Source organism: Myotis nattereri (assembly GCF_964212035.1).
Source record: "Myotis nattereri genome assembly, chromosome: 2".
Lineage (NCBI taxonomy): Eukaryota > Metazoa > Chordata > Mammalia > Chiroptera > Vespertilionidae > Myotis > Myotis nattereri.
Window position 1 is genome coordinate 163,823,780 of NC_138076.1, and position 24,711 is coordinate 163,848,490.

Sequence of the window (24,711 nt, forward strand, 5' to 3'; positions counted from 1 at the left end):
TGCCTTGCCGGCCTCTGAGCTTGCAGTTTGAAACATTGTTACAAATATAGAAGCTAAACAAAACCCCAGAAACCTGCTTTCAGCCCACTGGGATCTCAGAGCTGGAGTTGATACAGTGTTTCGATTATAGAACCCAAACAAACCAGATACCTGCTTTCAGCAGCGGAGGCCTAAGAGCTGGAGCCAGAGCTAAAGCTGGCCCAGAATAAAAAAGAAAAAGAAAAAAAGGAGCAGTTGGGAGCTTCAGTCACCCACCAGCCTGAAAACAGCCCTCAGCCCCTCACCCAGACTGGCCAGGCACCCCAGTGGGGACCCCCACCCTGATCCAGGACACCTTTCAGGGCAAACCAGCCGGCCCCCACCCGTGCACCAGGCCTCTATCCTATATAGTAAAAGGGTAATATGCTTCCCAGCACCGGGATCAGCGCGACAGGGGGCAGCACCCAAACCCCCTGATCGCCCTGTGGCTCTGTGTGTGTCAGGGGGCAGGGCCACAACCTCCCTATCCGCCCTGCTCTGTTCGTGACAGGGGAAGGCGCCCCAACCCCCTGATCGGCCCTGCTCTGTGTGTGACAGGGTGCGGTGCCCCAACCCGTCCCCCCAACCCCCCCCGCCACGGGCCCTGCTCTGTGTGTGATGGGGTAGAGCCATAACCTCCCCATCGGCCCTGCCCTGAGTGTGACAGTGGCGGCGCCCCAACCCCCTGATCGGCCCTTCTCTGTGGGTGATAGAGGGTGGCGCCCCAACCCCCTGATCCGCCCTGCTCTATGTGTGACAGGGGGCAGTGCCCCAACTCCCCTATTGGCCCTACTCTGTGAGTGACAGGGTGGAGCTCCTCAACCCCCTGATCAGCCCTGCTCTGTGCATGACGGGGGAGCTCCCCAACCCCCTGATTGGCCCTGCTCTGTGTGTGACAGGGGGTGGCGCCGCAACCTCCCCATTGACCTTGCCTTGAGTGTGACAGGGGGCGGTGCCCCAATCCCCCAATCGGCCCTACCCTGAGCGTGACTGAGGGTGGCATCGCAACCTCCCAATCCGCCCTGCTCTGTGCATGACAGGGGGCGGTGCCCCAACTCCCCAATCAGCCCTGCTCTGAGCCCGACCAGGAGCTGCACCTAGGGATTGGGCCTGCCCTCTGCCATCCGGGAGCAGGCCTAAGCCAGCAGGTCGTTATCTCCCGAGGGGTCCCAGACTGCGAGAGGGCACAGGCCGGGCTTAGGGACCCCCCCTCCTCCCCGAGTGCACAAATTTTTGTGCACCGGGCCTCTAGTCTATATATAAAAAGAGAAAATATGCAAATTAGGCTGGGATGCCATACGGGTCACGACCAGACAGGAGGAGGTTGCACACAGAGGTGAGGCCTGGAGTGGAGACACAGAGAGGGGGCTGGCGAGCCGCCATGCCCCAGCTCAGGCTGGCCCCCTGGAGCTGGAGTGGACAGGGACAGGGGCTGGCCTGCAGCCTCAGTGGCCGAGTGCAGGCAGGCCCGGAAAGGAGACAGTGGGCCCACCTCCTGTGGAAGCAGTGCAGCTCCCTCCTGCCTCCTGCAGAATCGGTGTGGCTCCCTCCGGGCTCCTGTGGGCACCGGCGGCTCGATTCCACCTCCCGCGAAGCCTCATGGCTCCCGGCAGCGTGCTGCGGTTCCCACTGGCTCCCACAGAAGCAGCGGGCAGCCTAGTGCATGCGATATTGCGCAATGGGCTACTAGTAATAAACAATAATATAAGAATAAACTGTGTTTTGCATACTTACAACTTTAAACCTACTTTTGCCCCACCCGGTATTACAACTATAGCATAAAGATGATGTTTCTTCTTTTTGAAGAGATAAAATATTAATCCTAGTAGGCCGTGAAATGTTAAGGCTGTATTCTAAATCTTAGAACAAGCATTAAAAATAATACAAAGAATTATAGTTAAAAATCTAACAAATAAGTTAATGTGGAATTCCAAAAATGATTTAAATAATCCCAAAGAAGCCCTGGCCGGTTTGGCTCAGTGGATAGAGCGTCAGCCTGCGGACTCAAGGGTCCCAGGTTCGATTCCGGTCAAGGGCATGTACCTTGGTTGTGGGCACATCCCCAGTGGGGAGTGTGCATGAGGCGGCTGATCGATGTTTCTCTCTCATCGATGTTTCTAACTCTCTATCCCTCTCCCTTCCTCTCTGTAAAAAATCAATAAAATATATTTTTAAAAAATCCCAAAGAAGGCAGAAACAAAGGAACAGATAATAATAATAATAATAGCTGAAACCGGTTTGGCTCAGTGGATAGAGCGTTGGCCTGCAGACTGAAAGGTCCCAGGTTCGATTCCGGTCAAGGGCATGTACCTGGGTTGCGGGCACAACCCCAGTAGGAGATGTGCAGGAGGCGGCTGATCGATGTTTCTCTCTCATCGATGTTTCTAACTCTCTATCTTTCTCCCTTCCTCTCTGTAAAAAATCAATAAAATATATTTAAAAAAAATAATAATAAACCAGAGCGGGGGGAATGATATATAAAACAAACACTTTAAAGGGACAACACATACATTGAATCTTCCTCAGTAACCTTTTCCGTGGGGATCTGTACTGTCCAGAGCCTACTAATGCAGGTTCTCCTTGCAGCTCTGTTCATAGAACAAGGGTAAACAGAGGAAGCACAGTGTAGGGGAAGTAAAGTGGATAGAATATAGGAGTCTTGACTGAGGAATTTGAAATATGCAAATAGTTGTGACACAAAAACATTTTGAATCTTCACCTTTGGAGAGGAAGCAGGTCGCCTCAGTGGGAAAGGTATGGCTAGGTCACCTCCCAGGGTCTGTCATGTATAGCAGCTACCTTCGGGAGGTGAGGAAGGGCAGGAAGACATCTGGCCGGCGTAGGGTTCTGGTAGCATTTCACAGGGTTCTCTCACCAGCCTTCCTCTCTTTTTGTACCAAAGGCTGCAAATGCAACGTGCCTCCAGGAACCCAGCAGGTAATGTGGATGATTAAAGTACCCTGGCAGGCATTGGGGCATACTGCAAGCAGAGCATGTACTCCCTGTGGCAGAGACACTTACTGCTCACTCAGTATCCATGAGCTTCTTGCTGCGGGGCATGTGACTAGTTCTGGCAAATGGACTGTCAGTGGAAGTAACGTGTGCCCTGTCCAGTGAACAAGTAACACACTTCCAGGAAGTTTACACCCGAACACGGACATGTGCTCAAATTAAAGTACAAAGTTAACCTTATCCTAATATTTTCTCCTCCCTTCCTTAAATCTCTATGATACTTTCACTTTCCAGATATCTTTCTACTTAGCTTGTTTGAGTGCCAGCCTAGCCCAGTGAGTAAGTAAGAAGGACAGTTGGGGAAGTCAAGAGATTTGTCCAGCACCACACAGAGGCTTAACTGTAGGCCAGATCCCAGGCCTCCTGCTATAGTGCCCAGTGGCCCAGTGCTGGGTACTGCCCCAAGGAGGTGCTATGTTTAATCCTTTTTCTCCAAGGATCCTCAGTCCAGGATGTACACTGTAGACATACATATGAACTCAGATGATGCCAATGTGGCAGTGTGGTGTCAAGGGAAAGATCTAGTTCAGTCTGTTAGCTCCATCAGCTAGTCAGTCACACAACCTCTGTAAGTCTCAATATCCTCAGTGAGATTAAAATTATATCTACCTACACATTAAAAAACCTGTAAATTATGCCCGGCTGGTGTGGCTCAGTGGTTGAGTGTCGACCTATAAACCAGGTCACAGTTTGATTCCCAGTCAAGGCATATGCCCAGGTGTGGGCTTGATCCCCAGTGAGGGTTTTGCAGGAGGCAGCCGATCAATGATTCTCTCTCATCATTGATGTTTCTATCTCTCTCTCCTCCCTCTCTGAACTCAATAAAAAAATATTAAAAAACCAACCAACCTGTAAATTATGGTTGTATCTGGAATGAGGTATGGGTCTGGGCGCCTGAGCTAAGGGGAAGACTTACTTTTCATTTTATATCTTTTGTACTATTCAACTTTATAATTGTGATGATTAATTTTATGTGTCAATTTGTCTGGGCTAAGAGATACCCAGATAGCTGGTAAAACATTACTTCTGGGTGTGTCCGTGAGTTGTTGATGGAAGAGATTGGCATTTGAATCAGTGGACTGAGTAATGACCATCCTTACCAGGGATGGCAGGCATCATCCATTCTACTAAGGACCCACATATGACAGAAAGGCAAAGGAGGGCAAATTCACTCTCTGCTTGAGCTGAGACACCCATTTTCTCCTGCTCCCAGACATTGGCACTCCTGATTCTTGGGCCTTTGAATTCAGACCAGGACTTATAGCATTAGGCCCTGATTTTTAGGCCTTTGGACTTGGACTGAATTACACCACAGTGGCTTTCCTGGTTCTTCATCTAGCAGAAGGCAGACCATGGGACTTCTCAGCCTCTATAATTGTGTGAGTCAATTCCCGTAATAAATGTCTTACATATCTCTCTCTATATCTTATTAGTTCTGTTACTCTGGAGAACCCTGACACAGTAATCATAGGGCAAACATTATTCATTCAATAACAATACTAATTAACCAAGAAATAAATGATTCATCTATAATAATTCTGATTAATATCATATTTTAAAAAATGAAATTATGTCTTTCTCCAGTGGTATGTAGAGTATTTGACACGTCTTCCTTTAAAGGCCAAAATTATTTTTAGTAAGAATTATTAGTTTTTTGATTCACTTTTCAGCTCTAGAACAATTAACAATTTAAAAATATTGCTTAACTTAAAAGATATTATTCAGCCCTGGCCAGTATGGCTCAGGTGGTTGGAGCATAGTCCCGTGCAGAGCACATACCTAGGTTGCCAGTTTGATCCTAGTTGGGGTGCATATGGGAGGCAACTGATCGATGTATCTCTCTCACATCGATGGTTCTCTCTCTCTCTCTCTCTCTCTCTCTCTCTCTCTCTCTCTCTCTTTCTCTCTCTCTCTCTCTCTCCTTCTTCTCTCCCTCTCTAAAATATAAAAAAAGGAAAGAAACAAAGATACTATTCAAATCCAGTATAATATTTCATGTATGAAGTAAAGATTGCATTGCCAAACAAAAATATTATACCTTGCAGTTTGCATTGTCATTATTTTAAATTTCAAATACAAATGAAAGTTCTAACCACATAGAATGACAGAATTGGAGCAAGTCAAGTTTTTTTTTTTTTTTTTTTTTTTTCATTCACTGTGTGTGTAGTTGTGTATTTGTCATCTACTGTTTAAATCCAGGATTATGTATTATCACAAAAGCTGGCTGGGTGACTGCTTGGACAATTCTGAACTGTTACAAACTTTTCTTAAAATAAATTGGTATAGTGGAAAACATTGAGTAGTCACTCCATATAGAATAGTATATTTATTAAAAGGTAAATAATGAAAGTATGTTAATTTGAAGCTTACCCATTCTATATAATCCTATATAATAAAACCTTAATATGCAAATCGATGTAACAGCGGAGCGACCCGTCGCTATGATGTGCACTGACCACCAGAGGGCAGAGACTCAATGCAGTAGCTGCCCCCTCATGGTCAGTGCACTCCCACAGGGGGAGCACCGCTCAGCCAGCAGCTGGGCTCATGGCTGGCGAGTACAGTGGCGGTGGCGGAAGCCTCTCCTGCCTCTGCTATTGGCGGGCGGTAAGGAGTGAGGGGTCCCAGACTGTGGGAGCCTCAGACTGCGAGAGGGATGTCTGACTGCTGGCTTAGGCCCGATCCCCGTGGGATCCTGGACTGTGAGAGGGTGCAGGCCGGGTTGAGGGACCCCACCCCCTCCCAGTGCATGAATGTCGTGCACTGGGCTTCTACTTTATTATTCAAACTCAACAGGAATTACAGCAATTGTTTATAACTTATACCAACAAAAGATGTTCTCACAGGGCATTTATCACTGATCTTGTTTGGAATTTCCCACACATGAAGATAATAAAAACAGACTTTTAATCAGTTTTATTGATAGTTTTAAAATTCTCTATAGACAATGCACTGGCTTATTGCCTAATCCTAAATGGACTACTCCCACAGACCTTCCCTCCTTACAAGGTCCTTGCTAAAGATCAAATGGGCCCTAGCTGGTTTGGCTCAGTGGATAGAGCGTTGGCCTGCGCACTGAAGGGTCCTGAGATCAATTCCAGTCAAGGGACAGGTTCGAGAGGCGGCCGATCAATGATTCTCTCTCATCATTGATGTTTCTATCTCCCTCTCACTTCCTCTCTAAAATAAAATTTAAAAAAAGATCAAATGGGGTAATATTTTCAGGGGGTTCCAAATTCAAATGCTGCCAGGGTTCAGAGAAGCAAATGTGAGGTGGTATAATCCACAGTCACAGAGAGTGGTGCAGACTGTGAAGACCAAGGAGTGTACGCCCTGCGTAAAGGCATTCATGCTAATGTCTTGTCTGAGACACATCCATGGGGGGGCTGACAGCTCGTGACTCCTGATCAATAAACAGTTCAAAGTTAGGTCTGGGCTGACTTCAAAGCTCTTTCCACTATGCCATTTGGCCTTGCCCTAAACCCCAGTTTCCTCTTCCATAAAATGGGACCATCTATCTTGGGAAGCTTAGGGACTATTTATTTCAAATTCTAAGCACAGCCCTGGTCAGTATTAGGTGTTATTATGAAGGACCTAAACACTCGGTAAAAATATCACCTTACTTTGAAACTAAATTATAGGTGGATACTGATTTATGTCTGAGGTAAGAACAGAATAAGAAACATGGGAGCCTGGAGCAGCTGAGAGCTGAGGTGTGGGGCAGTTAGATTAGAAGTGAGTCTACTTGTCCCAGTGCTTACAGAGGGGAGAGGGGAGGACGGACGAGGACTGTCGTGATGGGAAGTGTGGCTCTCCATCAGGGACAGAAGGGCGAGTAGGTCTATCTCTGGGGTCCTCACAGGTTTTACAGCGTGATGTGCCATCCACACGAACATTTACAATTCAAGTTACTTAAAAAATGGCCACAGGGATGTTTGTTGCAGGTCACTTTGTGATGGCAGAAAACTAAAAGCAATGCAAATATCCAAAACGAGGGGACTCGTTAATGAAAGACATTATGCTATATCCATTCATTGAAGGCATACTATTCAGTTCTTAAAAATAATATTAGAATCAATGTAGATGAATAATTGTTGATGAGGAAAGAAATTCCCATCACATGTGTAAAAAGGAGATTACAAAATGATGGCTACACTTCAATCTCACCTTGGTGAAACAGAAACAAGTGTATGTTAAAAGATCTTGAAGACAGCCCATGTGGCTCAGTTGATTGGAACGTCATCCCGCACACCAAAAGGCTGTGCGTTTTTCCTGGTCAAGGCACATAGCTAGGTTGTGGGTTTGATCCCTGGTTGGGGCACATACAGATTGTTGTTTCTCTCTCACATCAATGTTTTTCTGCCCCCCATCCTTTTTCTCTAAAATAAATAATAAAAAAATCCTCTGATGAGGATTAAAAAAAATCCTGAAGGACACACATCAAGGTATTAGTAATCATTATCTCTAGATGGTGGTATTCTGGAGGTTTTAAACATTTTATTATTTCTACTCATCTGTGTTGTCTAATTTTCAACAATTAACACACCCTTTTGTCATAATAAGGAAAACAACAACATTTATTTTTAAAAGGGTGTTAAAAAATAAAATAAAAGGATGGTGAGGGTTAGATGGACAAGAGCAAAGATTGTATTAATAATCTGGAAATGTACCGAGTAGGAGACCCCTGACTTTCCATGCAGAGTGAAGGAGTATGAGAGGTATGTGTGTGGAGGACCAGATTGGGGGAAGGGCCAGGAAAGTTGGGATAGCTTGGATACAAGGGAGATGTCACAGCCCATGATCATTTGCCACTCTATCCACATCTCTAGCATGGCTCTCTAGAATGAACTTGAAGCCTGGGATAAAGCTCTGGGAGGGACTTCAGTCCTGTAATGTCGCATGTACTCCAAGAGGTCATGACTCTTAAGAACTCTGCCCACTGGGAATATTGAAAAGAAAGTGGTGAATTTGGGTGGAGAAGCCAACTGTTAGCAGCTTTGGCCAGATGGTGGTGCTGTAAGGCAGAAAGTCAGAGTACAGCATAATAGTGCTGGGTTAGACAGGAACAGCCACCTGCATCAGGAAGGCCACCAGAGGGCAGAGGGAGATTAAGAGTCGTGCTGCTTCCTCAGGGCCAGCTGGAGTTACCAGTCAACAATGCCATCAGCTGCCATTCAATGAAACGGAACATGGTAACAATGAAGTGCCAGGGACAAAACAGAATAACTCAAACAGGTGCAGATCTTGAAACTAAACGCTTAAAGGTACAGCTCAAAGTACCTCTCCAGGCTCATCCCTCAGCCCTCCCCTGCTTGCTCTAAGCCTCGCCCTCTAACCATGTCTTTTCCTTCTTTCCCTCTGTCCTTCCTTCTTCCATATTCACTGAATATCAAAGCATTTAGCCAGAGCCTGGGAAGGTAAGGGAAAGATCCCTGTGGATGAGGTGGGGAGGAGCTAAGTGAGGGGCAATGTGTGTGTGTGGAATGGCTGTATCAAGTGTGACTGGCAAAGAGGACCACACCCCCAAGTCCTGGCGCTGGAGGAGTGTGCCTGGTTAGAAGAGCCAGGTGAAGCCCAGTGGGGCTGAAGATTGGTCAACAAGGGGGAGACTGGAAAAGCTGTGGCTGGAGAGAATGCCCTGACCATGTAGTTAGGGCATTTCTGAGACCATGGAAGGATTCTAAGTAGGTGAGAAGACCGTGCTGGATGGTGTGTGGAGGGGTTACTGGTGATCACGAGAAGACCTTCCTTTAGGGAGGTGTTGTAGTACAGAGAAAGGATGGCTGCAGCCTGGACAAGGTGTGTAGATGAGAAGAAGGGAATAGGTATGGATATATTTTGGAACTAGACTTCACTTTATAATTAATTAGATGCAGGGGGTAGGGTAAGAGAGATGGAGGGGTCAAATATGATTCCCAGGTTTTGGATGTGAGCAATAATTAAGAAGGAGCTGGTGGGGAGACTAAGGTCAATAATTCATTTTTTTTTTAAGTCCTCATCTGAGGATATGTTTTTAAATTGATTTTTAGAGAGAGAGGAAGGGAGAGAAAGAGAGAGAGAAACATTGATGTGAGAGAGAAACATGGATCAGTTGCCTCCCATATACGCTCCAACTAGGGATTGAACCCGCAACCTAGGTATGTGCCCTGACCGGGAATCAAACCCTCAACCTTTTGCTGTACTAGATGACACTCCAACCAACTGAGCCACCTGGCCAGAGCTCAATAATTCCATTTTGAACAGGTTAAATTTGAGATGCCTAAGAGACATCTGAAAGGAGGCATCAAATAGAAAATCCCATAGACTGTTCAGGAGTTCAGAAGGAAGGTCTGGAAATAGAAAATACAATTAAAGCCATGGCCATGGATGAGATTACTCCAAGAAATAGTGCACAGTGATAAGAGAAGAGGGTCTAGGACCCAGCGGGAGGAACATCAATGTTTATGAGGAACATCGATGTTTATAGATCAGATAAAGGAAGTGAGCGGGGGAAGAGACTGAGATGGTACCAGGTATACCTGGAGGAAAACCTGAGGTGAGGTGTCAAGAAGGCCAGGGAGAGGCAGTGTTTCAAGGAGGGGGCGTTCAGCTGCTGAAAGCCAAGGGTCTAGGAATAGAAGGAATGTCAATTATCCGGTGATTCTAACAAGGTGGAGTCTCTGGGAACCTTAGCTAATGCAATTTCCCTGGGGTGATAGGAGCCCAGGCCAGCCTGGAGTGGGCTGAGGAGTGAACAGGGGTAATGAAGGGCTGAGCCTGTGAAAAGGGACAGGTCGCTAGAGAAGGAGCTGCTGGGAAGGCGGTCCAGAAAACTTGTTTTAAGGTGGGCAGCACTAGAACAGGGTTGAATGCTAATTGGTGGAGTGAGAGAAATCTGATGTAAGAGAAAGAGGAAGGTCAACTGATGGTGTCCAGTTCTTTGCTCCTGCCTTTCCCTCTGCCCGAGAGGCTCACCTGGCATGAATCCTTCAAGGACCAGCTCAGATGTGACCGCTTCTGGGATGTCTACAAGACAAAACATTGTCTCCACCCACTCACAGCATGTTTATAGCTGGATTCTAGCTTTTATCATATATTAGTGAGAACGGAGACTCCCACAGAAGTGTCTGTACTCCAGTACTGTGCCTGACTCATGTAAAATAGGCCCTAATAAGTGATTTTGAATGCACAGCTGGATGAACGAGTGGATAAAATAGCAGAGTGGACATCACAGTGGTAGAGTAAGAACGATGGGGGCAGGGTGGTGTGTGTGTCAGACTCAATGAGAGAAGCTGCTAGTTCTCTTAGGGCTATTTCTCTTTTTTTTTCCTTGCAGGAGTGGAACCCTGAAAGTTTCCAGACCCTCTTACGTTATCTGCCCCCAGAAAACTAGCTTAAAGGATCAGCACAATGTAGACAAAGAAACAGAAATGCAGACAGAGCCCTTGCTCTCATCAGCAGTCTGTCCTCACAGAAAGCCCGGAGGTCAGAGGTGAGGGAACAGGAGTGTGGCGGTCAGGAGAGGCACCTGAATTCCTTTCTTCCAGCACGTAGCTGGGATCCTCAGGTATTTTCTTATTTTTTTAATGACTAGCCCAAAAATATCTTAGTTTATTTTACTTTTAATAAAATTACACAAAACAATAAGTGGAAATTACTTGCACAAGCATACTGAAAATAATTTTTTTCATCTTCACAATAACATCTTCATCTATTAAAATTAATAGGATTGGAATCAAAAATACAAGGAAGCCATAAACTTGACTTAATTGTTGAAACCTGCCAAAGTTCAGAGAGCCGTTGGCAAAACAGACAACGCAGAAGATGCAAGAATTTGGTATGTCAGATCTCAGTGACATTTCGGCTGCAGGAGTTATTTGGAGGTATTTCCTCATGAAGAGGAGAAGAAGGCGCTGGAGCCCCTGGAATGTAAATATCAGGTAAGATCAGGACCCTTCCTTTCCAGAGCTTCCATTTTTTTTCCTTCTAGAAGGAGTATCACATTCTTTCCCAGGAACTGGTTTCTGTCTTCTTAGTCCCTGAAGTTTATCTTCTTCTGTGGGAAGAACTTGCCTCCCATATTCTTTCTATGCCCCCATGTCAGCCCTCATCTCCAGCTTTGGGTCCCTCCCATGGCTCATTTGGCTTGTACAGGGCCTGTGCTCCTGAACCTGGAGGGAGACCTTTTCTTTTTTTTTCTTTTTAATTGAATTAACTGGCTTGACACCAGTTAAAAAAACTATAACGGTTTCAGGTGCACAATTCTACAACACGTGAGACCTTTCATTTTAATCATTACATAGACATCTCTTGGTTCAGGCTACAGGTTATTGATCCCTGCTATGGGCTTCTCTATCCTGTCTCTTCTAGAGCAGGTGCCATGATTGGGCCAATAAAATGTCCATTTAAATAATCAGTGCCACCCACATATGGCGCCAGGTACCCCAAGTACTACAAAAACAACTTCAATGTGTGGTGCTAATGTGAGGTGTCCAGAGAAGGAGAGGACACCAGCAGCAGTGCTAGAGTTCAGGCTTCAGGGAGGACGTGTCATTCTTGCTAAGCCTTGAGGAAGGCGTGGGATGGAGGAAATAGAGGAGCATCAGTAAATAGAGGAAGTGGCAGGAGGCAGTTTAGAAAACATGTTTGGGGTCAGTTCAGGTGGAGCAGAGGGTTTAGAGAAGGAGGGGATTGGAGCATTAGGTAGGAAGACAAATATAGGGAGAGATGGAATGGAGGGGCAAGGAGAAAATTTTATACTTTCAACAATGGGAAGCCATCAAAGGTGTTTACAATGAAGGCAGGTGAGCGTTGAGAGTGGGACAGATGCAGATTTAAAGATAATTCTGGGAGCAAAGTGTGGACTGTTGTTCATGGGAGAGAAGTAAGGGTCCCGTGCTCTCTTATCTCCCCCACTCTTTACCCTCAGCTGTTGCCGTGGCCTCAGCAGACCAGGAAGGAGACACTGTCCCTTATCTCCCAGTCTGGGATTCTCAGACCTTGTGTCTACACCTGGTGATTTTGTCCACAGTGGAACTTAGACCTCAAAGCCTTCCCTGTCTCCCAGGTAGCAGAAGATGGGATGAACTGTTCTGATTCCAGGGAGGAGCTCAGTTCACTGTGTGCTACCTGCCTTCTCCACGCTATCACCTCGGCCCAGCCCCGGAAGATGGGAGTGGAGTATGAAGGAACTCAGGACAGAAATGCAAAAGCAAAGGAGATGGTTTGGAGTGAGCTCATCGGATCTGGGGGGACATCCTAGAGGCTCAGCTCACTCAAGAGGCTCCCCTGAATGTCTCCTTTCTCTCTTTGTGAGCCCCAGACTCAGGCCTCACTGACCTCCGTCCCTCCTCTTTCTTCCTCTCCTGCTCCAGAAGCCAGGGTTGGGAGACAAGGGGGGAGTCCACTGGATGCAGACCCACACTGATTCCTGGGTCTAAGAGAATGCCTCTGAGGAGGGGGGATGGAGACAATGACTTCTTGTGAGGGTGTTGGCTGAGCTCTTTGATTTACTTCTATCCAGGGATATCTCTCTGGGAATCTGGGACTGGACCATTTGGAGCTGCTATTATTGGAAGGGAAATAACATTTAGCAGGAGTGCTAGGATTCCAGACCTTTGAGTCTTCATTCATCCCCACCCTCGCTGTGTCCCACTTGTCTTTCTTCACGTCCTGCTCCCCCGACCCATCCCACTTCTCTTTCAGGACAGGGCTGGGAAGGTGGGGGATGCCAGCCTCAGCTCTGAGCTTAGTGCAAGAGTGCTGTCTGTAGGCCCTTCAGTCTTAAGGCAGAGGTGCAATCTGGCCTCTGTGTGGCTCAGGAAATTATATATATATATATATATATATATATATATATATATATATATATATATATATATATATCATGCTTCCAAATGTGGGCCAAGGTAGATAGATATTTTCATGATTAAACAGTGTCCCCACTTCTGTGATCCCCAGGTCCCCTCCAAAAATGGCCCCTGCTTTACTTCTGGAAGGAGAGTGTTCATGGACCAAAGCAGGTAACTCTTCAAGACCTTACTCATGGTGCTCCCATCACCACTCCTGCCCATCCTCTGCCCTCTACATTCCACTCATCCTTACCTATCAACATGTGCCCACCTCCTCCAGGAAGGCCCTTCCTCTGCCTGTCCTTCTCTGTAACCCTCAGTGCACCTCTCCTCTCTGGCGACAAAGCAGAGCTGACTCCGAGGGACCTTAGCCCCTGTAGATGGGTCAGCCCACTTTACACTCCTCCAGGACAGCAGCTGCATTCCCCCTCCACTCCAGAGGGGAGTGAGGACTCAAACTACTGCATTAACCCCTGCCAGCCCTTGTCACCACTAAACTCCCACTGATTATATTCTGCTCTTTGGTATACAATTTGCATTTTATGTTTTATGTGCACAAATGACTATAAGTTCCACTCCCTTAACATCCAGGCACCCAGGAGAATATTTCTGCTTTCCACCCAGGGTCCTGGGCCCCAACACCTCCTTAAAGACTGGGAGTTCCTGCCTTATTGTCTTCTAGACCTGTCCCTGGGATGGAATTAGATTGTCACGTGGGAAGCTGGCAAATGCTCTACAAATACCAGGCCTCTCTGGAGGTCCAGCTTATGGAATCCCAGATCCTTTGAATGGGCAAGGACCACATGGCTGTCTGCTCTAACTCCCTGCCCAGTGCCCAAACCTAGGACTGCCTCTCTGGGATGAGGATGAGGCAGGCAGCCCTCCTGACTGTAGGACAACATTTTAGGACGTCCTTCGTTTGAGCAGAAATCTGCCTCCTGCAGCTTCCACACTTTGGTCTGGTTGTACCCCTGGGAGTCACAGAGATTAGGTCTGATTTCTCTTCTCCTAGATGACAGTTCTTTAGGATATTTGGCGTCACAGAGAGTGGGAAGGAACTGAGAGTTGGTTGAAGGCTAAGTCTACATTTTGTTGACGAGGGAGACTGGGACCAGAGAGGAAAGGACAGTGTTATGGTTGCAGAGTGAGTCCGTCTGACCTGGCCTAGGTCTCCTAACACCACCCAGGGCACATTTCTTACCCAACAAGCTTCCTTTTCTCAAGGCCAAACTCTCCCTCTCTGAAATCTGACTTTAATCTACTCAGTCCAATTTGCTTCTAATTGCAAATGCACGTTATCTTCCTGCTTGAGTTCACCCTGTAGTTTAAGCATTGTCTTGCCCCCCGGGGCGTAGATAGCACAAAGTGGTCAAGAAACCCTGGATGAAGGAACAATCAAAGTAGCCGATACCCACTGAGTTCCTTCCGTGTGCTACACGCTTCACTTCTTTCATCCCCAACCAGAGCTTCACTTAAATGTTGAGGGAAGCAGGTGAGGAGATGAGAATGTAGTCTGGCCCCTGGAAGAGGGGAAGCCCTACCTCCTGGGCAGCTGCCACAGCCCTGTGCTGCTCTTGTCAAAGCACTGAAACCCTGCGCTGTGTCCCAGGCAGTAGACAGTCACTGCCCGAGCTGGCCAGGCCCCCCACTCCATCTTGTTTTCCTGCCGGCAGCTCTGAGGAGCAGGCACTCAAGCTTGAAATCCTTTTGCTGTAAAACTTAAACCTGGGCTTTGCTGTCAGTCCACAATCCCTTCACCCTAACCCGTGGGTCCGGATGACTCTTGGGATTCGGAATCTTCTAGATTTCAGAAAGGACACATAGTAGTGCATATACTGTGTAAGGGAAGCCACAGTGAGGCTGGAGGTGGCACCTGGAATCATGGAATCAGACATGAATATTTCTGCAATGAAATGGATCAACATTCACACTAAGTGGAATATGTGAAAACTATAAATAGCCTCATGGAAGTGAATTACAAATAACTTTCGGTCTTTAGAGTTTTCTGGAGTTTGGAATTGTTGGATAAAAGACTGAACAATATAATACTGCCTTTAAATTTATTTTTCTTTTATATAAAACAAAAATTGCATTTTGTTATGTATTTATTAAAGACAATCATTTATAGTTCATAAAAAATATTGCCCTGATATACACAAAAATTTCCTGATAATGGTAATTAAAAACAGCTACTCTCACCCCCCTTGTGTCCACACCAATATTCAATCTAGATTGGTTTAATCTTGAAGTGTAATCCAATAAGACTAAAGACCAAACACTTCAGGTCCTGGACAAGATAATAAAATACTCGTAAGCTTTCTGGGTCCTTGGATTGATTGACATCAACAAGGGAACCAATTTTTGATGCTGTGAAAGAAATGTGTTCATCTCCAATGACGATTTCAAGCTCCTGCAGACCCACTCGGTCAGGGGGAGCCACAAAGCATCATCCTCTTTGGTAATTTCACTATCATCAATTATCCTCTTTAGTTCCTCCATCGCACTCTATGTACGTAGCCTCTTTTCTGATCATGACATCATTTTTGTAATTGCTGTTGTTGGCATATTTCATTTCCCACCCGGTTGGAACTCAAATTCCAGATATTCGTGGCCGAACTTGCCCTTGTGACCCATGTAGTAATGCAGATAAAAGTCACTCTCCATGGCTATAATATTGCCTTAATATATATATATATATATATATATATATATATATATATATATATATATATATATATATATATTCATTGATTTCAGAGAGGAAGGGAGGGGGAGAGATAGAAATATCAATGGTGGGAGAGAATCATTGAATGGCTGCCTCTTGCATGCCTCACACTGGAGATCAAACCTGCAACCCAGGCATGTGCCTTGACCGGGAATTGACCCTCAACCACTGAGCCACACTGGCTGGGCAATACTGCCTTTTAAGGATGAATTGTGTATTACTTGATGGAAGCCTGAATAAGCCAGAGAGCTTGCTGGGAAGGGCTAGGGTGGGGTGATGGAGTCCTGGAAGTGGGTGGCACATGAGAGACAGCTCCAGTGAACCCCAGGAAGGCTTTGATTGAACCAGGGCTGTGACTGTCCAGCTATCCTTAGCCCTGCCAACACAGGGACCTGATAACTCTGAGGAGCAGAGTGTGGCTGGGCCTACTGCCAGACAGGAATCAAGGCAGTGCCAAGGCAGGCAGCAGGCAGCAGGCAGCAGGCCTTTGAGACCCTGGCTGGGCAGAGCCATGTTCTGCAGGCAGAATGTCACCTTCTTTTTAGGCCTGGGCCTTGGGGGCAGCTGGAGGGTTGGCATCCTGGATAGTAGCAGCAGGGACAGACCTTTAGTTATTGTTTTTGGCCCAGCTTAGCCCCACCTATGCCCCTGCTACTCCTGCCAGCTCAAGGTTATCTCCATGGTGATGTACTGCCTGAGGCTTGCCATTTGCCCACTCATTCTTTCTTTTCCCTGCTACTGCCAAGAGCAGACTCAGATTCTCTGGGGCCCTAGTTACTCAATGAACATATATTTATTGAGTACCTACTATGTGCTACAGTTGAGCCTTAGGGGCTTTGTTCTCTTTATTCATTCAAGTGCAATGTACACCTCTCTCACTGCACAAGTCCTAGCATACCCCAGGTGCCACTCGAATCATGATCACCATCCTTCCTTTGAACACCTATAGCAGTGGTTCGCAACCTTGGCTGCACATTAGAATCACCTGGGAATCTTTTTAAAATCCTGATTTCTTGCCAAAACCGGTTTGGCTCAGTGGATAGAGCGCCGACCTGTGGACTCAAGGGTCCCGGGTTCGATTCCGGTCAAGGGCATGTACCAGTAGGAGATGTGCAGGAGGCAGCTGATTGATGTTTCTAACTCTCTATCACTCTCCCTTCCTCTCTGTAAAAAATCAATAAAATATATTAAAAAAAAAAAATCCTGATTTCTGGGCCTCATCCTCCGGAAATTCTGTTTCTTTGTTATGGGGTGGGGCCACAACATTAGTAACAAAGAAACAGAATTTACGGAGGATGAGGCCCAGAAATCAGGATTTTAAAAAGATCCCCAGGTGATTCTAATGTGCAGCCAAGGTTGAGAACCACTGGGCTAGAATGACTTATAGGGTCTGTTGGAAAGCCCCTGGAATTTCTTAAAGTTGTGAGGGGTATGAAGTGGGGCCAAACACCGAGGAAGTTCAGCCATTCTCCCACTAGGTTCTATTTCTTGGTACAAAGAGGGAGGAGTTACAAAGAAATATTCCTATTGACGTTGTAAAAGAACCCTGTAGGTCATGGCTGGTGTGACTCAGTTGCTTGGGTATTGCCTCATGCAATGAAAGGTTACAGGTTCTATTCCCACTCAGGGCACATGCCTGGGTTTCTGGCTTGATTCCCGGTAGAGGGCATGCAGGAGTCAGCTGATCCTTGTTTTGCTCTCACATAGATATTTTTCTCTCTCCCTCTCCCTTGCTCTTTCTCAAAAAAACCAATAAAAAAATCTTTTAAAAAAAAATCCTTCTACTCTTCTTCCTCCTTCCCTTAGTGTGCTGCATATAGAGCCCCATCCTGGTAGGTTATATTCTCATGTATGTATTCATTCATTCACTCATTCATTTTAAAGCTAGTGAGAGCTGATTGTTAAATTCAGGAATTTTTCTTGCCAGAATTAAATCACTAATAGCTTGAAATTGACCACAGTGGGAGTATTTACACCATGAAAATTGGCAAATGCTGTAGATCAGGGAGACTTCATTTGGTCTCAAAAACAGTTCCCCCTACTGTTTAATGGTGATTTAATATATGCTGAAACTGCTAAGTCCCAGGTGTACAACAGTGAGCAACATAGCCTAGTTTCTGCTGACAGGGAACTTAGAGTTTAGCACTGCATTGTCCAGTATGGTAACCATTAGCCACTTGCCACTACTGTGGCTACTTAAATGTAAATTAAATGACTTAAATATAGTAAAAAAAATTATTTCCTCAGGCATGCTAGCCATATTTTAGGTGCTCAATAGCCACTTGTGATTAGTGGCTACCATGATGGATAGTACAGATATAGTATATATTCCATTACTGCAGGAAGTTTTATTATCCTATTGGATACTGTGCAGAAGCAGGAGAAGGAGGAAGAGGAACAGACAAGGCAAATGGGTCATATATGCAGACTCAGACTAGACCGTCAAAATGAGAGAACCAAGTGCTCGAGACGGTGGCTTTTAAACTTTTTTGATTAAAATCTGCAGTCATATCTATCTATCTATCTATCTATCATCTATCTATCTATCTATCATCTATCTATCTATCTATCATCTATCTATCTATCTATCTATCTATCTATCTATCATCTATCTATCTATCATCTATCTATATCTATCTATCATCTATCTATCTATCTATCTATCTATCTATCTATCTATCTATCTATCTATCACCTATTTCTATCAAGAGTTTCATGAAACAGTGTAATAGTAGTATTCACTCTTACCACATGGGAGGCAATCTGGACAAGTTGTTCTACCCTACTCTACTTATTTCATTAAAAATATATTTATATACTGGTTAGTCAACTCTTTCTGCTCATACCGCTCAGTTTGAAAAAGACTGCTTAGATATTAGTGGGGTGGGGCATACCGATGGGGGTAGAGAATAGAAGAGTGATGAGGTGAGGGAGGCTTCCTAGAAAGAATTGCAGTCAGTGGCTTTTGGAAGGAAAAGAGGGAAAGGAATAGCTGTAAGTCTGGCAAAGGGAAATAACTTGGGGGAGATCATGGGCCACAAGGGACTGAAATTCACTCTCCACCCCTGGGTGCCTCCGCATTCCTCCCACCTTTGGCTCCCCAACCGTTTTATCTGGCCTTGAATGTAAATCATTAGCTCTAGCAGTGGAAATAAGCAGGACTCAAACACAGGCATGTGTGGGAACGGCCTTAAGGAAGCTCAACAATGTAAATGAATGTCTTCAGATTGCTGAGGAGGGAGTGATGGAGAAAGGCCAGCCAGTTAGACCCTGTTGTCTGGGGGCAAGGGGTGGGAGGGGAGGTGGTGGGAGGGGGAGGGGCGGGGAGAGGGTTCAGGGAGAATTCTGTGTGCTTTAGGCTCAGGGCATTATAATGCCTTAGAATCCCCAGAAGTTTACCTTCAATTCCTCCTGCTACAGTCATTTCATGATTTTTTTTTACAGAAAAAAATTATTGTAAATCTTCACCCAAAGATATTTTTCCATTGATTTCTAGAGAGAGTGGAAGGGGGCAGGGGTGGGAAAGAAACATCGAAGTGAGAGAAACACACTAATTGGTTGCCTCCCACATGCACCCCTACCGGGGCCCTGGGAACCTGCAACTAAGGTACCTGCTCTTGAATGGGTATCGAACCTGAGCCCTTTGGTCTATGGGCTGATGCTCTAACCACTGAGCAAACAGGCCAGGGCTACAGGAAAAATTTTTACTGTATATCAAGATATGCCTTTTCTCAACTTATTTTTAATTGTTTTTATCAAAACTGAATGGATACAAAAGAGTAATTATACCATGTGTATAAGGTATAATGAATTACAGTAAAATTGACAACCACCCAGCCACCACCCAGGAAAAGAAATAGACTGTTTTGAGCATTTTTGAAATCTTCCAGGTGCCATTCCATGATGTCATACTGCTCTTTCCTGGAGGAAACCTCTACTCTAAATTTTGGGTTATCTTTCCCTTCCTTTTCCTTGCAGTTTGTCACATATGTTGATATCTGTAGTTTAGTTTTGGATGTTTTGAGTTGATATAAATGAAACCACTGAATTCTTTAGCAACTTGAATTTTTCACTCAATATTATTTTCTGAGATGCATCCAACCTGAAATGTGTAGCTATATTTTATTCTTTTCCACTGCTGTGTAATATTGCTACATTATTTAAAGAAAACACACCCATAAGAGGAAAACTTGGCTCTAAAATGACATGTATCTTCAGTATTCATTGTTTAAGAGTACCTCTATCTTCATTTCCATTTTAAGCTGATGGCTCAACTGTATCTTTTCATTTTCTCATGGTTAGTGCTGGTGGGAGGGCTCTGCTCCACATGGCCATTCAGGTACAGCCCCTTTCTCTCCTGTGGCTCCATTCTCCAGGTTCTAGAAATTCTTTCCATCTTGCCTATAAATGGAGAAAGAGTGGAAGATCCATTTCATCATGTTCTGACCAGGGCCTTTGGGAAAAACAGACTTCCAACCCCCTAGGATCACTGTGATTCTAATTCCTTGAGATGTTCTTGTGTAGAAAACTCTTTCCCAGCTCATCCCGGGCAGGTAGGGCCAGCAGGGGAGCAAATCCTATACAGATTTTGCTTGGGGCTCCCTCTACACAGATTAGAATAATAACCACTCAGGTATGAAATCTTATGGAGGAGGAGTTCTGTGTAACTCTAGAGGGCAGAGCTGAGTTTAGAAGGTTAGAAGGAGGCAGGTCTTCACCCAGTAGGAGAAATAACATTCTAATAACGAGAGTGCCCAATTGACACTATCTAGAGTCACTTAAAACTTATCTTAAAGTCTTCACACAGGGGCCTGACATCAAGGAGGCTATAAATAAAATTCCTATCTCGAGAGACCCAATTTGAACCATTCATTCATTCCACACATAGTTATTGAACACCTATTCTATACACTGTGCTAGGTGCTGGGGTCACATCTGAGTACAAACGACAAAAGTCCCTAATCTCCTGGATCTGACCTGGGTGGTGGGTGGGAGAGCAGCAAGATAAGCGTGGAGTGAGTTGGAAGCCCTCCCACAATTCCAGGATTATAGAATGTGTGGAACTTTATGGAACGTCATGACTCATTTCCAATTGCATTTTTTTTCCAGGTTGATTGTCACAACCCTTAAAATAGGGCAGGCCAGGCCAGTGTCTTGCGTCTATAAGTGTATGCTCAAGAAAGGAAAATCTTTATTTCATTCATGGGGGAAAAAAAAAAAAAAGAAAGAGGCCCAGGGGGTGGCTGACTCAGGGTCATGAAGGTAGGGACAGGGCTGGGGCAAGGACTCAGATTTTAGAGCTGCCCAGCTTTGCTCACTCTGGTGTGTGACTCAGACCAGGTGAGGTCAGAACATCCCTCTGCTGACTTCCTGTCACCAAGGAGAGATAAGGGTTGGGAGAGGGGAGAGGCACCTGGGCCACGGTGAGGGGACTGATATCTCATTCCTGTGGACCGGTGAGCATAACCAGATTGTGACAGGACTTCAGAGAGGCAGGGAGAAAGAGGCAGTTATGGAACCTGGGAAGAGGACTCTGAATTCTGGTGCTTAAGTACTTATAATGATATCAAGCCTTACACAGCATTTAGTGTGGGTTAGACAGGCTCCTAAAAGCTTTGCATATGTTAATTCATTGAATCCTCCCAACAACCCCAAGAAGCAGGCACTCTTTTTAGCTCTGTTTTAGGAACCAGGAAAGGAACGCACTGGCAGATAAAGAGCCTGCCCCCAGGGGTTTGAGCCCAGCAGTCTAGGTCGAAGTCTGTCTCTCGGAGGCGCTGGCCTCCGCCACTCCTGGGTGTGGAGCCCATCCTCACTCCCCATTTCCTCGCAGCAGACACCTGGCCAGCCCGTTGCCCTGGCATCTGCTGCACCCCCTCCAACCTGATCACGCCCAAGGCCTCGTCCAAGGTCGCATTCCTCGGGGGCGGTGCTGAGGGGTGAGGAGGAACTGCAAGAACAAAAAGAAGCTTTGTGTTGGGGTGGGAATCCCCTGAAAGCCACAGCCAAGGTGGGAATCGGAAGGGTGAGGGGAGGAATCCAGAAAAGGTGCCAAAGTCCTGGAGCGCGGGGCGCACAGGGTGAGGTTGGTTCAGCCAGAGTGGAGAGGGGCAGGAAGCGGGACCCTGGATCCCCAAAATTCTCTTTACAGAAACCTCTGGAATTGGAGAAGCTGCTCCTGGCTCTGCACTGTCCGCCGTCTCGGCTCATTTCCTGAGCCAACCGCGTGGGGAAGCTGAATTCTTGCCGGCTCCCCACTTACTTTCTGCGGCGTCTTTACACCCTCGGCACTCACAATGCACCCGAAGGGTGCTGCCGCCACCGACCCCGTTCGCCCACATGGATTCGGCAGGTGGCGCTTGAGTGTCCCCAGCCCTGCGGGCCCAGGGCCTACCCCGCTTCCAGTGGCCTCAGAGTCTGGGGCTGGGACTCAGGGCAGGGCCGCCCCTTCACAGCATCCCACTAGCTGGAAAAGTCTCCTGGTTTCCAGTTTGTCCTGGGACTTGTTAATGTAAAAAAACCGCTGAAACCTATAAAGAATTTTTGTGAGTTTATTTGAGCCAAACTGTGACATATGCCGGGAAGCAGAACCTCAACAAATTGAGATATTGCTCCGGAGAATGGCGGGTTACATCTGTATTTATACAGTGCAATCAAAGGAAAGGGACGTAGGTGGGTTACATGAAATCCATTGGTGATATACTAGAAAGGTGGGAGAAAGCAAAGCTGGGGGGAAGGGGAGCTCCCTGGGATTGGATAAAAAGTAAAATGATGGACACATGCTTAGGTGGGTGCAGGAACAATTAACATGATAATGAAGGAATTTGTGGTATCTGTCCTGGCACCCAGCACATTTGGTTGTGCCCCAGGGGCTCCAGAAAAAGGGAAGTTACAAGTTACCCAGACATTTCAAGGGTATGTTATCACAGATGCAAAAAAGACAGACAGTCTCAGTTAAGGTAAAGGTCGACCTTGTCAGTGAAGATACTGGCCTAGGACGTAACTGCCCACCACAACTGCTTTTAGTTAAAGTTTAATTTCAGACCATCCTTAGTGGTTACTTTAGGAAATCGAATCCAGCATTACACTAGAACAGTGATGGCGAACCTTTTGAGCTCGGCGTGTCAGCATTCTGAAAAACCCTAACTTAACTCTGGTGCCGTGTCACATATAGAATTTTTTTGATATTTGCAACCATAGTAAAACAAAGACATATTTTCAATATTTATTTTATATATTTAAATGCCATTTAACAAAGAAAAATCAACCCCAGAAATGAGTTCGTGTGTCACCTCTGACACGCGTGTCATAGGTTCGCCATCGCTGTTATAGATCCTCTGGAAGTAGTGCACCGAATGAGTTTCCTGCAGACATTCCAGAGACCAAAGGGAACTTCAAATTATTCAGACACGTCTCCTTTGTGGACTGTCCTGGCCATGGTATTTTGATGGCTATGATGCTGAACAGTGCAGCAGTGATGGCTGCAACTCTCCTGTTGGTAACTGGAAATGTCCTCAGCCTCAGACTTCTGAACACCTGCTATAGAAATCATGAAAATGAAGCATATTTTAATTCTACAAAATAAAATTGATGTGGTAAAAGAAAGCCAGGCTAAAGAACGCTATGAACAATAGATCCTTGCATTTGTACAAGGTACAGTAGCAGAAGGAGCTCCTGTTATTCCAATTTCTGCTCAGCTGAAATATAATATTGAAGTTGTCTGTGAAGTTGAAAACTCAAAAATCTATGTGAGTGTTTACTAGTAAAGCTGTAAAGAAACTCTAGTGCCCCCAAGGGTCTATTTCAGAACCCCGACTTATTGTTATTAGATCCTGGTTGTGAGGTTGATGACCTTGAGGGGTGTGTGGCTGGTGGCAGAATTCTAAAAGGAGTGTCAAACGTGGGCCAGGAGATAGAAGTCAGACCTGGTATTATTTCCAAAGATAGTGAAGGAAAGAAAACTCATGTAAACTGATCTTTTCCAAAATTCTATCACTGTGTGTGGAACATAATGATCTTCAGTATGCCGCTCCAGGAGGCCTGATTGGAGTTGGAACAAAAATTGACCCCACTTTGTGCGGGGCTGATAGAATGGTGGGGCAGGTCCATGTGCAGTTGGAGCTTTCCCTGAGGCCTCCACAGAATTGACAATCTCCTACTTCCTGCTTAGATGGCTTCTAAGTGTATGTACTGAAGGAGCAAAGAAAGCAGAAAAGGTGCAAACATTATCCAAGAGTGAAGTGCCCATGGTGAACAAAGGATCCCTGGCTACTAGAGGAAGAGTTAGTGCAGTCAAAGCCGATTGGGCAAAATCATTTTGGTGAATCCTGTGGGTGCAGAAGTAGGAGAAAAAATTGTCATTAGCTGAAGAGTTGAGGAATATTGGTGTTTAATTGGTTGGGGTAAAAAATAAGAAGAGGGGCAACAATCAAGCCAACAGCAGACCATGACTAAGGAATTTCAGTGAAATAATACATTTGGACAAAGGCAGCTTTCCCCTTAATAACCTACAGGCGTATTTTCAAAGCAATACTGGGGAATGGATTTCACAGCTCATAACTTTGGTAGTAGTTGCTATTCTCATTTTTTGGTGAGGAAAATTTAACCTCTAATACTAAAATAAGATGTATAATAAATGCAAAAATTGGCATAATGTTGGATTGAATCTACCAGAAATTAATCATTCTCCAATAATGTCTACTATATATATCAAGGCAGGTTTGAAATAAAACTATTTGCTACAGCCAGCTTTTGCTGTAGCACACATATCACCTAACCTGTTTGAAAATAAGTTTTTTTTCCCTTTTATCTTCATGATTCATCTTTGAGTAGCTCTAGGCTTGAAAGTGTTGTTATATCAGTAAAAACTTGAAGACACAATTTCTTGAAGACCAGCTTCCCTTTGCCTTATATTTTATGTTGCTTTACCTTTGCAATTTTGAGTGAATAGAAATTAATGTATTCTACTAAATTTATCCTTTAGAGCGTGCAAACAAAAACAAAACAAAAGGATAAAAGCCCTGGCTGGGTGGCTCAGAGCGTTGGCCTGTTCCCCGGAGGGTCTCCGTTTTGATTCCCAGTCAAGGGCATGTATCTGGGTTTCAGATCTGATCCCCACCCCCGGTC

At 45.5% G+C, this 24,711-nt stretch overlaps 2 pseudogenes across 2 annotated transcripts; one reads left to right on the forward strand and one right to left on the reverse strand.

Moving 5' to 3' along the window:
• Positions 1-15,087: 15,087 nt before the first annotated feature.
• On the reverse strand, positions 15,088-15,524 carry LOC308535931 (protein mago nashi homolog; annotated as a pseudogene). The gene has a single exon. The product of its transcript is annotated as a protein mago nashi homolog (transcript).
• Positions 15,525-23,135: 7,611 nt separating this feature from the next.
• LOC308513923 (eukaryotic translation initiation factor 2 subunit 3-like) lies at positions 23,136-24,039 on the forward strand (annotated as a pseudogene). Its single transcript has 2 exons — positions 23,136-23,333; positions 23,371-24,039. The product of its transcript is annotated as a eukaryotic translation initiation factor 2 subunit 3-like (transcript).
• Positions 24,040-24,711: the final 672 nt, after the last annotated feature.